This window comes from Salminus brasiliensis, chromosome 3 (genome assembly GCF_030463535.1).
Source record: "Salminus brasiliensis chromosome 3, fSalBra1.hap2, whole genome shotgun sequence".
In the NCBI taxonomy this organism is placed as follows: domain Eukaryota; kingdom Metazoa; phylum Chordata; class Actinopteri; order Characiformes; family Bryconidae; genus Salminus; species Salminus brasiliensis.
Genome location: NC_132880.1, coordinates 49,373,517 through 49,385,977, shown reverse-complemented (window position 1 = coordinate 49,385,977; position 12,461 = coordinate 49,373,517). Strand labels below are relative to the sequence as shown.

Below are 12,461 nucleotides of genomic sequence, written 5' to 3'. Positions count from 1 at the left end.
AGAGTGCAGCTGATCCATTGGACTACACAACTTGCAACTCAGGTATCAATTGCAGCAGAGTGCCTTGAGGACTTGATTTGTTTCAAAGCTGCACTTCATCTGATCTCCAAACAGAGGGCCCCGTACTCTTCTCAAGATGTTGAGTGCAAAACAAATACAGGCTTTGCCTTGAGAATCTTGCTTTAAATCAAAATCCTGGAGAGTGCAGCTGATCCATTGGACTTCACAACTTGCAACTCAGGTATCAATGGCAGCAGAGTGCCTTGAGGACTTGATTTGTTTCAAAGCTGCACTTCATCTGATCTCTAAACAGAGGGCCCTTACTCTGCTCATGATGTTGAGTGGAAAAGAAATACAGGCTTTGCCTACAGGCTGACTCCTTGCAGCAGCGTGTCAATTACGTCTTAGACCTTTTGTTTCTTCTTAGCCCCATTGCATGTACAGAGTGTGGATGGATAGGCGGTTTAGGGCTTGAAAGAGTCTTTCTGTAGGTCGCAGTGCAGCTGTTGTCCCTGGTGGTCTAGTGGCTAGGATTCGGCGCTCTCACCGCCGCGGCCCGGGTTCGATTCCCGGTCAGGGAAGTCCTCTGTTTCTTTTTGACAAAGTGGATGAGTCGGATTCTGTTGTGATTTACCAAGCTTAGGGATTTAGCCAAATGACAAAGAAAATAAGATGTCCTTCGAGCCGAATTTGAACCAGCAACCTAAGGATTGCCATTTTAATAGCTACAGTCCACCGCTCTACCAACTGAGCTATCGAAGGCAACCGAACAAACCCCTTGAAATGCAAGTCAAATGGGAACATGGAAATGCTGTATTGCTTTGTGCCATCAATCCACTTGATTAGCCTTGAGAAACTTGCTTTGAATCAAAATCCTGGAGAGTGCAGCTGATCCATTGGACTACACAACTTGCAACTCAGGTATCAATTGCAGCAGAGTGCCTTGAGGACTTGATTTGTTTCAAAGCTGCACTTCATCTGATCTCTAAACAGAGGGCCCTTACTCTGCTCATGATGTTGAGTGGAAAAGAAATACAGGCTTTGCCTACAGGCTGACTCCTTGCAGCAGCGTGTCAATTACGTCTTTGACCTTTTGTTTCTTCTTAGCCCCATTGCATGTACAGAGTGTGGATGGATAGGCGGTTTAGGGCTTGAAAGAGTCTTTCTGCAGGTCGCAGTGCAGCTGTTGTCCCTGGTGGTCTAGTGGCTAGGATTCGGCGCTCTCACCGCCGCGGCCCGGGTTCGATTCCCGGTCAGGGAAGTCCTCTGTTTCTTTTTGACAAAGTGGATGAGTCGGATTCTGTTGTGATTTACCAAGCTTAGGGATTTAGCCAAATGACAAAGAAAATAAGATGTCCTTCGAGCCGGATTTGAACCAGCGACCTAAGGATGGCCATTTTAATACCTACAGTCCTCCGCTCTACCAACTGAGCTATCGAAGTCAACCGAACACACCCCTTGAAATGCAAGTCAAATGGGAACATGGAAATGCTGTATTGCTTTGTGCCATCAATCCACTTGATTAGCCTTGAGAAACTTGCTTTGAATCAAAATCCTGGAGAGTGCAGCTGATCCATTGGACTACACAACTTGCAACTCAGGTATCAATTGCAGCAGAGTGCCTTGAGGACTTGATTTGTTTCAAAGCTGCACTTCATCTGATCTCTAAACAGAGGGCCCTTACTCTGCTCATGATGTTGAGTGGACAAGACATACAGGCTTTGCCTACAGGCTTACTCCTTGCAGCAGCGTGTCAATTACGTCTTAGACCTTTTGTTTCTTCTTAGCCCCATTGCATGTACAGAGTGTGGATGGATAGGCGGTTTAGGGCTTGAAAGAGTCTTTCTGCAGGTCGCCGTGCAGCTGTTGTCCCTGGTGGTCTAGTGGCTAGGATTTGGCGCTCTCACCGCCGCGGCTCGGGTTCGATTCCCGGTCAGGGAAGTCATCTGTTTCTTTTTGACGAAGTGGATGAGTCGGATTCTGTTGTGATTTGCCAAGCTTAGGGATTTAGCCAAATGACAAAGAAAATAAGATGTCCTTCAAGCCGGATTTGAACCAGCGACCTAAGGATGGCCATTTTAATACCTACAGTCCTCCGCTCTACCAACTGAGCTATCGAAGGCAACCAAACACACCCCTTGAAATGCAAGTCAAATGGGAACATGGAAATGCTGTATTGCTTTGTGCCATCAATCCACTTGATTAGCCTTGAGAAACTTGCTTTATATCAAAATCCTGGAGAGTGCAGCTGATCCATTGGACTACACAACTTGCAACTCAGGTATCAATTGCAGCAGAGTGCCTTGAGGACTTGATTTCTTTCAAAGCTGCACTTCATCTGATCTCCAAACAGAGGGCCCCGTACTCTGCTCAAGATGTTGAGTGCAAAAGAAATACAGGCTTTGCCTTGAGAATCTTGCTTTAAATCAAAATCCTGGAGAGTGCAGCTGATCCATTGGACTTCACAACTTGCAACTCAGGTATCAATGGCAGCAGAGTGCCTTGAGGACTTGATTTGTTTCAAAGCTGCACTTCATCTGATCTCTAAACAGAGGGCCCTTACTCTGCTCAAGATGTTGAGTGGAAAAGAAATACAGGCTTTGCCTACAGGCTGACTCCTTGCAGCAGCGTGTCAATTACGTCTAAGACCTTTTGTTTCTTCTTAGCCCCATTGCATGTACAGAGTGTGGATGGATAGGCGGTTTAGGGCTTGAAAGAGTCTTTCTGCAGGTCGCAGTGCAGCTGTTGTCCCTGGTGGTCTAGTGGCTAGGATTCGGCGCTCTCACCGCCGCGGCCGGGGTTCGATTCCCGGTCAGGGAAGTCCTCTGTTTCTTTTTGACAAAGTGGATGAGTCGGATTCTGTTGTGATTTGCCAAGCTTAGGGATTTAGCCTAATGACAATGAAAATAAGATGTCCTTCGAGCCGGATTTGAACCAGCGACCTAAGGATGGCCATTTTAATACCTACAGTCCTCCGCTCTACCAACTGAGCTATCGAAGGCAACCGAACACACCCCTTGAAATGCAAGTCAAATGGGAACATGGAAATGCTGTATTGCTTTGTGCCATCAATCCACTTGATTAGCCTTGAGAAACTTGCTTTATATCAAAATCCTGGAGAGTGCAGCTGATCCATTGGACTACACAACTTGCAACTCAGGTATCAATTGCAGCAGAGTGCCTTGAGGACTTGATTTCTTTCAAAGCTGCACTTCATCTGATCTCCAAACAGAGGGCCCCGTACTCTGCTCAAGATGTTGAGTGCAAAAGAAATACAGGCTTTGCCTTGAGAATCTTGCTTTAAATCAAAATCCTGGAGAGTGCAGCTGATCCATTGGACTTCACAACTTGCAACTCAGGTATCAATGGCAGCAGAGTGCCTTGAGGACTTGATTTGTTTCAAAGCTGCACTTCATCTGATCTCTAAACAGAGGGCCCTTACTCTGCTCAAGATGTTGAGTGGAAAAGAAATACAGGCTTTGCCTACAGGCTGACTCCTTGCAGCAGCGTGTCAATTACGTCTAAGACCTTTTGTTTCTTCTTAGCCCCATTGCATGTACAGAGTGTGGATGGATAGGCGGTTTAGGGCTTGAAAGAGTCTTTCTGCAGGTCGCAGTGCAGCTGTTGTCCCTGGTGGTCTAGTGGCTAGGATTCGGCGCTCTCACCGCCGCGGCCCGGGTTCGATTCCCGGTCAGGGAAGTCCTCTGTTTCTTTTTGACAAAGTGGATGAGTCGGATTCTGTTGTGATTTGCCAAGCTTAGGGATTTAGCCAAATGACAAAGAAAATAAGATGTCCTTCGAGCCGGATTTGAACCAGCGACCTAAGGATGGCCATTTTAATACCTACAGTCCTCCGCTCTACCAACTGAGCTATCGAAGGCAACCGAACACACCCCTTGAAATGCAAGTCAAATGGGAACATGGAAATGCTGTATTGCTTTGTGCCATCAATCCACTTGATTAGCCTTGAGAAACTTGCTTTATATCAAAATCCTGGAGAGTGCAGCTGATCCATTGGACTACACAACTTGCAACTCAGGTATCAATTGCAGCAGAGTGCCTTGAGGACTTGATTTCTTTCAAAGCTGCACTTCATCTGATCTCCAAACAGAGGGCCCCGTACTCTGCTCAAGATGTTGAGTGCAAAAGAAATACAGGCTTTGCCTTGAGAATCTTGCTTTAAATCAAAATCCTGGAGAGTGCAGCTGATCCATTGGACTTCACAACTTGCAACTCAGGTATCAATGGCAGCAGAGTGCCTTGAGGACTTGATTTGTTTCAAAGCTGCACTTCATCTGATCTCTAAACAGAGGGCCCTTACTCTGCTCAAGATGTTGAGTGGAAAAGAAATACAGGCTTTGCCTACAGGCTGACTCCTTGCAGCAGCGTGTCAATTACGTCTTAGACCTTTTGTTTCTTCTTAGCCCCATTGCATGTACAGAGTGTGGATGGATAGGCGGTTTAGGGCTTGAAAGAGTCTTTCTGCAGGTAGCAGTGCAGCTGTTGTCCCTGGTGGTCTAGTGGCTAGGATTCGGCGCTCTCACCACAGCGGCCAGGGTTCGATTCCCGGTCAGGGAAGTCGTCTGTTTCTTTTTGACAAAGTGGATGAGTTGGATTCTGTTGTGATTTGCCAAGCTTAGGGATTTAGCCAAATGACAAAGAAAATAAGATGTCCTTCGAGCATGATTTGAACCAGCGACATAAGGATGGCCATTTTAATACCTACAGTCCTCCGCTCTACCAACTGAGCTATCGAAGGCAACTGAACACTCTCCTTGAAATGCAAGTCAAATGGGAACATGGAAATGCTGTATTGCTTTGTGCCATCAATCCACTTGATTAGCCTTGAGAAACTTGCTTTAAATCAAAATCCTGGAGAGTGCAGCTGATCCATTGGACTACACAACTTGCAACTCAGGTATCAATTGCAGCAGAGTGCCTTGAGGACTTGATTTCTTTCAAAGCTGCACTTCATCTGATCTCCAAACAGAGGGCCCCGTACTCTGCTCAAGATGTTGAGTGCAAAAGAAATAGAGGCTTTGCCTTGAGAATCTTGCTTTAAATCAAAATCCTGGAGAGTGCAGCTGATCCATTGGACTTCACAACTTGCAACTCAGGTATCAATGGCAGCAGAGTGCCTTGAGGACTTGATTTGTTTCAAAGCTGCACTTCATCTGATCTCTAAACAGAGGGCCCTTACTCTGCTCATGATGTTGAGTGGAAAAGAAATACAGGCTTTGCCTACAGGCTGACTCCTTGCAGCAGCGTGTCAATTACGTCTTTGACCTTTTGTTTCTTCTTAGCCCCATTGCATGTACAGAGTGTGGATGGATAGGCGGTTTAGGGCTTGAAAGAGTCTTTCTGCAGGTCGCAGTGCAGCTGTTGTCCCTGGTGGTCTAGTGGCTAGGATTCGGCGCTCTCACCGCCGCGGCCCGGGTTCGATTCCCGGTCAGGGAAGTCCTCTGTTTCTTTTTGACAAAGTGGATGAGTCGGATTCTGTTGTGATTTACCAAGCTTAGGGATTTAGCCAAATGACAAAGAAAATAAGATGTCCTTCAAGCCGGATTTGAACCAGCGACCTAAGGATGGCCATTTTAATACCTACAGTCCTCCGCTCTACCAACTGAGCTATCGAAGGCAACTGAACACACCCCTTGAAATGCAAGTCAAATGGGAACATGGAAATGCTGTATTGCTTTGTGCCATCAATCCACTTGATTAGCCTTGAGAAACTTGCTTTAAATCAAAATCCTGGAGAGTGCAGCTGATCCATTGGACTACACAACTTGCAACTCAGGTATCAATTGCAGCAGAGTGCCTTGAGGACTTGATTTCTTTCAAAGCTGCACTTCATCTGATTTCCAAACAGAGGGCCCCGTACTCTGCTCAAGATGTTGAGTGCAAAAGAAATAGAGGCTTTGCCTTGAGAATCTTGCTTTAAATCAAAATCCTGGAGAGTGCAGCTGATCCATTGGACTTCACAACTTGCAACTCAGGTATCAATGGCAGCAGAGTGCCTTGAGGACTTGATTTGTTTCAAAGCTGCACTTCATCTGATCTCTAAACAGAGGGCCCTTACTCTGCTCATGATGTTGAGTGGAAAAGAAATACAGGCTTTGCCTACAGGCTGACTCCTTGCAGCAGCGTGTCAATTACGTCTTTGACCTTTTGTTTCTTCTTAGCCCCATTGCATGTACAGAGTGTGGATGGATAGGCGGTTTAGGGCTTGAAAGAGTCTTTCTGCAGGTCGCAGTGCAGCTGTTGTCCCTGGTGGTCTAGTGGCTAGGATTCGGCGCTCTCACCGCCGCGGCCCGGGTTCGATTCCCGGTCCGGGAAGTCCTCTGTTTCTTTTTGACAAAGTGGATGAGTCGGATTCTGTTGTGATTTGCCAAGCTTAGGGATTTAGCCAAATGACAAAGAAAATAAGATGTCCTTCGAGCCGGATTTGAACCAGCGACCTAAGGATAGCCATTTTAATACCTACAGTCCTCCGCTCTACCAACTGAGCTATCGAAGGCAACTGAACACACCCCTTGAAATGCAAGTCAAATGGGAACATGGAAATGCTGTATTGCTTTGTGCCATCAATCCACTTGATTAGCCTTGAGAAACTTGCTTTAAATCAAAATCCTGGAGAGTGCAGCTGATCCATTGGACTACACAACTTGCAACTCAGGTATCAATTGCAGCAGAGTGCCTTGAGGACTTGATTTCTTTCAAAGCTGCACTTCATCTGATCTCCAAACAGAGGGCCCCGTACTCTGCTCAAGATGTTGAGTGCAAAAGAAATACAGGCTTTGCCTTGAGAATCTTGCTTTAAATCAAAATCCTGGAGAGTGCAGCTGATCCATTGGACTTCACAACTTGCAACTCAGGTATCAATGGCAGCAGAGTGCCTTGAGGACTTGATTTCTTTCAAAGCTGCACTTCATCTGATCTCTAAACAGAGGGCCCTTACTCTGCTCATGATGTTGAGTGGAAAAGAAATACAGGATTTGCCTACAGGCTGACTCCTTGCAGCAGCGTGTCAATTACGTCTTAGACCTTTTGTTTCTTCTTAGCCCCATTGCATGTACAGAGTGTGGATGGATAGGCGGTTTAGGGCTTGAAAGAGTCTTTCTGCAGGTCGCAGTGCAGCTGTTGTCCCTGGTGGTCTAGTGGCTAGGATTCGGCGCTCTCACCGCCGCGGCCCGGGTTCGATTCCCGGTCAGGGAAGTCCTCTGTTTCTTTTTGACAAAGTGGATGAGTCGGATTCTGTTGTGATTTGCCAAGCTTAGGGATTTAGCCAAATGACAAAGAAAATAAGATGTCCTTCGAGCCGGATTTGAACCAGCGACCTAAGGATGGCCATTTTAATACCTACAGTCCTCCGCTCTACCAACTGAGCTATCGAAGGCAACTGAACACACCCCTTGAAATGCAAGTCAAATGGGAACATGGAAATGCTGTATTGCTTTGTGCCATCAATCCACTTGATTAGCCTTGAGAAACTTGCTTTATATCAAAATCCTGGAGAGTGCAGCTGATCCATTGGACTACACAACTTGCAACTCAGGTATCAATTGCAGCAGAGTGCCTTGAGGACTTGATTTCTTTCAAAGCTGCACTTCATCTGATCTCCAAACAGAGGGCCCCGTACTCTGCTCAAGATGTTGAGTGCAAAAGAAATAGAGGCTTTGCCTTGAGAATCTTGCTTTAAATCAAAATCCTGGAGAGTGCAGCTGATCCATTGGACTTCACAACTTGCAACTCAGGTATCAATGGCAGCAGAGTGCCTTGAGGACTTGATTTGTTTCAAAGCTGCACTTAATCTGATCTCTAAACAGAGGGCCCTTACTTTGCTCATGATGTTGAGTGGAAAAGAAATACAGGCTTTGCCTACAGGCTGACTCCTTGCAGCAGCGTGTCAATTACGTCTTTGACCTTTTGTTTCTTCTTAGCCCCATTGCATGTACAGAGTGTGGATGGATAGGCGGTTTAGGGCTTGAAAGAGTCTTTCTGCAGGTCGCAGTGCAGCTGTTGTCCCTGGTGGTCTAGTGGCTAGGATTCGGCGCTCTCACCGCCGCGGCCCGGGTTCGATTCCCGGTCAGGGAAGTCCTCTGTTTCTTTTTGAAAAAGTGGATGAGTCGGATTCTGTTGTGATTTGCCAAGCTTAGGGATTTAGCCAAATGACAAAGAAAATAAGATGTCCTTTGAGCATGATTTGAACCAGCGACCTAAGGATGGCCATTTTAATACCTACAGTCCTCTGCTCTACCAACTGAGCTATCGAAGGCAACTGAACACTCTCCTTGAAATGCAAGTCAAATGGGAACATGGAAATGCTGTATTGCTTTGTGCCATCAATCCACTTGATTAGCCTTGAGAAACTTGCTTTGAATCAAAATCCTGGAGAGTGCAGCTGATCCATTGGACTACACAACTTGCAACTCAGGTATCAATTGCAGCAGAGTGCCTTGAGGACTTGATTTCTTTCAAAGCTGCACTTCATCTGATCTCCAAACAGAGGGCCCCGTACTCTGCTCAAGATGTTGAGTGCAAAAGAAATACAGGCTTTGCCTTGAGAATCTTGCTTTAAATCAAAATCCTGGAGAGTGCAGCTGATCCATTGGACTTCACAACTTGCAACTCAGGTATCAATGGCAGCAGAGTGCCTTGAGGACTTGATTTGTTTCAAAGCTGCACTTCATCTGATCTCTAAACAGAGGGCCCTTACTCTGCTCAAGATGTTGAGTGGAAAAGAAATACAGGCTTTGCCTACAGGCTGACTCCTTGCAGCAGCGTGTCAATTACGTCTTTGACCTTTTGTTTCTTCTTAGCCCCATTGCATGTACAGAGTGTGGATGGACAGGCGGTTTAGGGCTTGAAAGAGTCTTTCTGCAAGTCGCAGTGCAGCTGTTGTCCCTGGTGGTCTAGTGGCTAGGATTCGGCGCTCTCACCGCCGCGGCCCGGGTTCGATTCCCGGTCAGGGAAGTCCTCTGTTTCTTTTTGAAAAAGTGGATGAGTCGGATTCTGTTGTGATTTGCCAAGCTTAGGGATTTAGCCAAATGACAAAGAAAATAAGATGTCCTTTGAGCATGATTTGAACCAGCGACCTAAGGATGGCCATTTTAATACCTACAGTCCTCTGCTCTACCAACTGAGCTATCGAAGGCAACTGAACACTCTCCTTGAAATGCAAGTCAAATGGGAACATGGAAATGCTGTATTGCTTTGTGCCATCAATCCACTTGATTAGCCTTGAGAAACTTGCTTTGAATCAAAATCCTGGAGAGTGCAGCTGATCCATTGGACTACACAACTTGCAACTCAGGTATCAATTGCAGCAGAGTGCCTTGAGGACTTGATTTCTTTCAAAGCTGCACTTCATCTGATCTCCAAACAGAGGGCCCCGTACTCTTCTCAAGATGTTGAGTGCAAAAGAAATACAGGCTTTGCCTTGAGAATCTTGCTTTAAATCAAAATCCTGGAGAGTGCAGCTGATCCATTGGACTTCACAACTTGCAACTCAGGTATCAATGGCAGCAGAGTGCCTTGAGGACTTGATTTGTTTCAAAGCTGCACTTCATCTGATCTCTAAACAGAGGGCCCTTACTCTGCTCAAGATGTTGAGTGGAAAAGAAATACAGGCTTTGCCTACAGGCTGACTCCTTGCAGCAGCGTGTCAATTACGTCTAAGACCTTTTGTTTCTTCTTAGCCCCATTGCATGTACAGAGTGTGGATGGATAGGCGGTTTAGGGCTTGAAAGAGTCTTTCTGCAGGTCGCAGTGTAGCTGTTGTCCCTGGTGGTCTAGTGGCTAGGATTCGGCGCTCTCACCTCCGCGGCCCGGGTTTGATTCCCGGTCAGGGAAGTCCTCTGTTTCTTTTTGACAAAGTGGATGAGTCGGATTCTGTTGTGATTTGCCAAGCTTAGGGATTTAGCCAAATGACAAAGAAAATAAGATGTCCTTCGAGCCGGATTTGAACCAGCGACCTAAGGATGGCCATTTTAATACCTACAGTCCTCCGCTCTACCAACTGAGCTATCGAAGGCAACTGAACACACTCCTTGAAATGCAAGTCAAATGGGAACATGGAAATGCTGTATTGCTTTGTGCCATCAATCCACTTGATTAGCCTTGAGAAACTTGCTTTAAATCAAAATCCTGGAGAGTGCAGCTGATCCATTGGACTACACAACTTGCAACTCAGGTATCAATTGCAGCAGAGTGCCTTGAGGACTTGATTTCTTTCAAAGCTGCACTTCATCTGATCTCCAAACAGAGGGCCCCGTACTCTGCTCAAGATGTTGAGTGCAAAAGAAATACAGGCTTTGCCTTGAGAATCTTGCTTTAAATCAAAATCCTGGAGAGTGCAGCTGATCCATTGGACTTCACAACTTGCAACTCAGGTATCAATGGCAGCAGAGTGCCTTGAGGACTTGATTTGTTTCAAAGCTGCACTTCATCTGATCTCTAAACAGAGGGCCCTTACTCTGCTCAAGATGTTGAGTGCAAAAGAAATACAGGCTTTGCCTACAGGCTGACTCCTTGCAGCAGCGTGTCAATTACGTCTAAGACCTTTTGTTTCTTCTTAGCCCCATTGCATGTACAGAGTGTGGATGGATAGGCGGTTTAGGGCTTGAAAGAGTCTTTCTGCAAGTCGCAGTGCAGCTGTTGTCCCTGGTGGTCTTGTGGCTAGGATTCGGTGCTCTCACCGCCTCGGCGTGGGTTCGATTCCCGGTCAGGGAAGTCCTCTGTTTCTTTTTGACAAAGTGGATGAGTCGGATTCTGTTGTGATTTGCCAAGCTTAGGGATTTAGCCCAATGACAAAGAAAATAAGATGTCCTTCGAACCGGATTTGAACCAGCGACCTAAGGATGGCCATTTTAATACCTACAGTCCTCCGCTCTACCAACTGAGCTATCGAAGGCAACCGAACACACCCCTTGAAATGCAAGTCAAATGGGAACATGGAAATGCTGTATTGCTTTGTGCCATCAATCCACTTGATTAGCCTTGAGAAACTTGCTTTATATCAAAATCCTGGAGAGTGCAGCTGATCCATTGGACTACACAACTTGCAACTCAGGTATCAATTGCAGCAGAGTGCCTTGAGGACTTGATTTCTTTCAAAGCTGCACTTCATCTGATCTCCAAACAGAGGGCCCCATACTCTGCTCAAGATGTTGAGTGCAAAAGAAATACAGGCTTTGCCTTGAGAATCTTGCTTTAAATCAAAATCCTGGAGAGTGCAGCTGATCCATTGGACTACACAACTTGCAACTCAGGTATCAATTGCAGCAGAGTGCCTTGAGGACTTGATTTCTTTCAAAGCTGCACTTCATCTGATCTCCAAACAGAGGGCCCCGTACTCTGCTCAAGATGTTGAGTGCAAAAGAAATACAGGCTTTGCCTTGAGAATCTTGCTTTAAATCAAAATCCTGGAGAGTGCAGCTGATCCATTCGACTTCACAACTTGCAACTCAGGTATCAATGGCAGCAGAGTGCCTTGAGGACTTGATTTGTTTCAAAGCTGCACTTCATCTGATCTCTAAACAGAGGGCCCTAAACAGAGAAACTTGCTTTATATCAAAATCCTGGAGAGTGCAGCTGATCCATTGGACTACACAACTTGCAACTCAGGTATCAATTGCAGCAGAGTGCCTTGAGGACTTGATTTCTTTCAAAGCTGCACTTCATCTGATCTCCAAACAGAGGGCCCCGTACTCTGCTCAAGATGTTGAGTGCAAAAGAAATACAGGCTTTGCCTTGAGAATCTTGCTTTAAATCAAAATCCTGGAGAGTGCAGCTGATCCATTGGACTTCACAACTTGCAACTCAGGTATCAATGGCAGCAGAGTGCCTTGAGGACTTGATTTGTTTCAAAGCTGCACTTCATCTGATCTCTAAACAGAGGGCCCTTACTCTGCTCAAGATGTTGAGTGGAAAAGAAATACAGGCTTTGCCTACAGGCTGACTCCTTGCAGCAGCGTGTCAATTAAGTCTAAGACCTTTTGTTTCTTCTTAGCCCCATTGCATGTACAGAGTGTGGATGGATAGGCGGTTTAGGGCTTGAAAGAGTCTTTCTGCAGGTCGCAGTGCAGCTGTTGTCCCTGGTGGTCTAGTGGCTAGGATTCGGCGCTCTCACCGCCGCGGCCCGGGTTCGATTCCCGGTTAGGGAAGTCCTCTGTTTCTTTTTGACAAAGTGGATGAGTCGGATTCTGTTGTGATTTGCCAAGCTTAGGGATTTAGCCAAATGACAAAGAAAATAAGATGTCCTTCGAGCCGGATTTGAACCAGCGACCTAAGGATGGCCATTTTAATACCTACAGTCCTCCGCTCTACCAACTGAGCTATCGAAGGCAACTGAACACACCCTTTGAAATGCAAGTCAAATGGGAACATGGAAATGCTGTATTGCTTTGTGCCATCAATCCACTTGATTAGCCTTGAGAAACTTGCTTTAAATCAAAATCCTG

At 46.1% G+C, this 12,461-nt stretch overlaps 16 non-coding genes across 16 annotated transcripts; 8 read left to right on the top strand and 8 right to left on the bottom strand.

Moving 5' to 3' along the window:
* Positions 1 to 509: 509 nt before the first annotated feature.
* On the top strand, positions 510 to 581 carry trnae-cuc (transfer RNA glutamic acid (anticodon CUC)). The gene has a single exon. It is a non-coding gene; the product is annotated as a tRNA-Glu (tRNA).
* Positions 582 to 1,189: 608 nt separating this feature from the next.
* Positions 1,190 to 1,261, top strand: trnae-cuc (transfer RNA glutamic acid (anticodon CUC)). The gene has a single exon. It is a non-coding gene; the product is annotated as a tRNA-Glu (tRNA).
* A 774-nt stretch (positions 1,262 to 2,035) lies between these two features.
* On the bottom strand, positions 2,036 to 2,122 carry trnay-gua (transfer RNA tyrosine (anticodon GUA)). Its single transcript is given in 2 exon segments — positions 2,036 to 2,071; positions 2,086 to 2,122. It is a non-coding gene; the product is annotated as a tRNA-Tyr (tRNA).
* Positions 2,123 to 2,914: 792 nt separating this feature from the next.
* On the bottom strand, positions 2,915 to 3,001 carry trnay-gua (transfer RNA tyrosine (anticodon GUA)). Its single transcript is given in 2 exon segments — positions 2,915 to 2,950; positions 2,965 to 3,001. It is a non-coding gene; the product is annotated as a tRNA-Tyr (tRNA).
* A 626-nt stretch (positions 3,002 to 3,627) lies between these two features.
* Positions 3,628 to 3,699, top strand: trnae-cuc (transfer RNA glutamic acid (anticodon CUC)). The gene has a single exon. It is a non-coding gene; the product is annotated as a tRNA-Glu (tRNA).
* Positions 3,700 to 3,793: 94 nt separating this feature from the next.
* On the bottom strand, positions 3,794 to 3,880 carry trnay-gua (transfer RNA tyrosine (anticodon GUA)). Its single transcript is given in 2 exon segments — positions 3,794 to 3,829; positions 3,844 to 3,880. It is a non-coding gene; the product is annotated as a tRNA-Tyr (tRNA).
* Positions 3,881 to 5,385: 1,505 nt separating this feature from the next.
* trnae-cuc (transfer RNA glutamic acid (anticodon CUC)) lies at positions 5,386 to 5,457 on the top strand. The gene has a single exon. It is a non-coding gene; the product is annotated as a tRNA-Glu (tRNA).
* Positions 5,458 to 5,551: 94 nt separating this feature from the next.
* On the bottom strand, positions 5,552 to 5,638 carry trnay-gua (transfer RNA tyrosine (anticodon GUA)). Its single transcript is given in 2 exon segments — positions 5,552 to 5,587; positions 5,602 to 5,638. It is a non-coding gene; the product is annotated as a tRNA-Tyr (tRNA).
* A 792-nt stretch (positions 5,639 to 6,430) lies between these two features.
* On the bottom strand, positions 6,431 to 6,517 carry trnay-gua (transfer RNA tyrosine (anticodon GUA)). The gene is given in 2 exon segments: positions 6,431 to 6,466; positions 6,481 to 6,517. It is a non-coding gene; the product is annotated as a tRNA-Tyr (tRNA).
* A 626-nt stretch (positions 6,518 to 7,143) lies between these two features.
* trnae-cuc (transfer RNA glutamic acid (anticodon CUC)) lies at positions 7,144 to 7,215 on the top strand. Its single transcript has one exon. It is a non-coding gene; the product is annotated as a tRNA-Glu (tRNA).
* Positions 7,216 to 7,309: 94 nt separating this feature from the next.
* trnay-gua (transfer RNA tyrosine (anticodon GUA)) lies at positions 7,310 to 7,396 on the bottom strand. Its single transcript is given in 2 exon segments — positions 7,310 to 7,345; positions 7,360 to 7,396. It is a non-coding gene; the product is annotated as a tRNA-Tyr (tRNA).
* A 626-nt stretch (positions 7,397 to 8,022) lies between these two features.
* Positions 8,023 to 8,094, top strand: trnae-cuc (transfer RNA glutamic acid (anticodon CUC)). Its single transcript has one exon. It is a non-coding gene; the product is annotated as a tRNA-Glu (tRNA).
* Positions 8,095 to 8,901: 807 nt separating this feature from the next.
* On the top strand, positions 8,902 to 8,973 carry trnae-cuc (transfer RNA glutamic acid (anticodon CUC)). Its single transcript has one exon. It is a non-coding gene; the product is annotated as a tRNA-Glu (tRNA).
* Positions 8,974 to 9,946: 973 nt separating this feature from the next.
* trnay-gua (transfer RNA tyrosine (anticodon GUA)) lies at positions 9,947 to 10,033 on the bottom strand. The gene is given in 2 exon segments: positions 9,947 to 9,982; positions 9,997 to 10,033. It is a non-coding gene; the product is annotated as a tRNA-Tyr (tRNA).
* A 2,059-nt stretch (positions 10,034 to 12,092) lies between these two features.
* Positions 12,093 to 12,164, top strand: trnae-cuc (transfer RNA glutamic acid (anticodon CUC)). The gene has a single exon. It is a non-coding gene; the product is annotated as a tRNA-Glu (tRNA).
* A 94-nt stretch (positions 12,165 to 12,258) lies between these two features.
* On the bottom strand, positions 12,259 to 12,345 carry trnay-gua (transfer RNA tyrosine (anticodon GUA)). Its single transcript is given in 2 exon segments — positions 12,259 to 12,294; positions 12,309 to 12,345. It is a non-coding gene; the product is annotated as a tRNA-Tyr (tRNA).
* Positions 12,346 to 12,461: the final 116 nt, after the last annotated feature.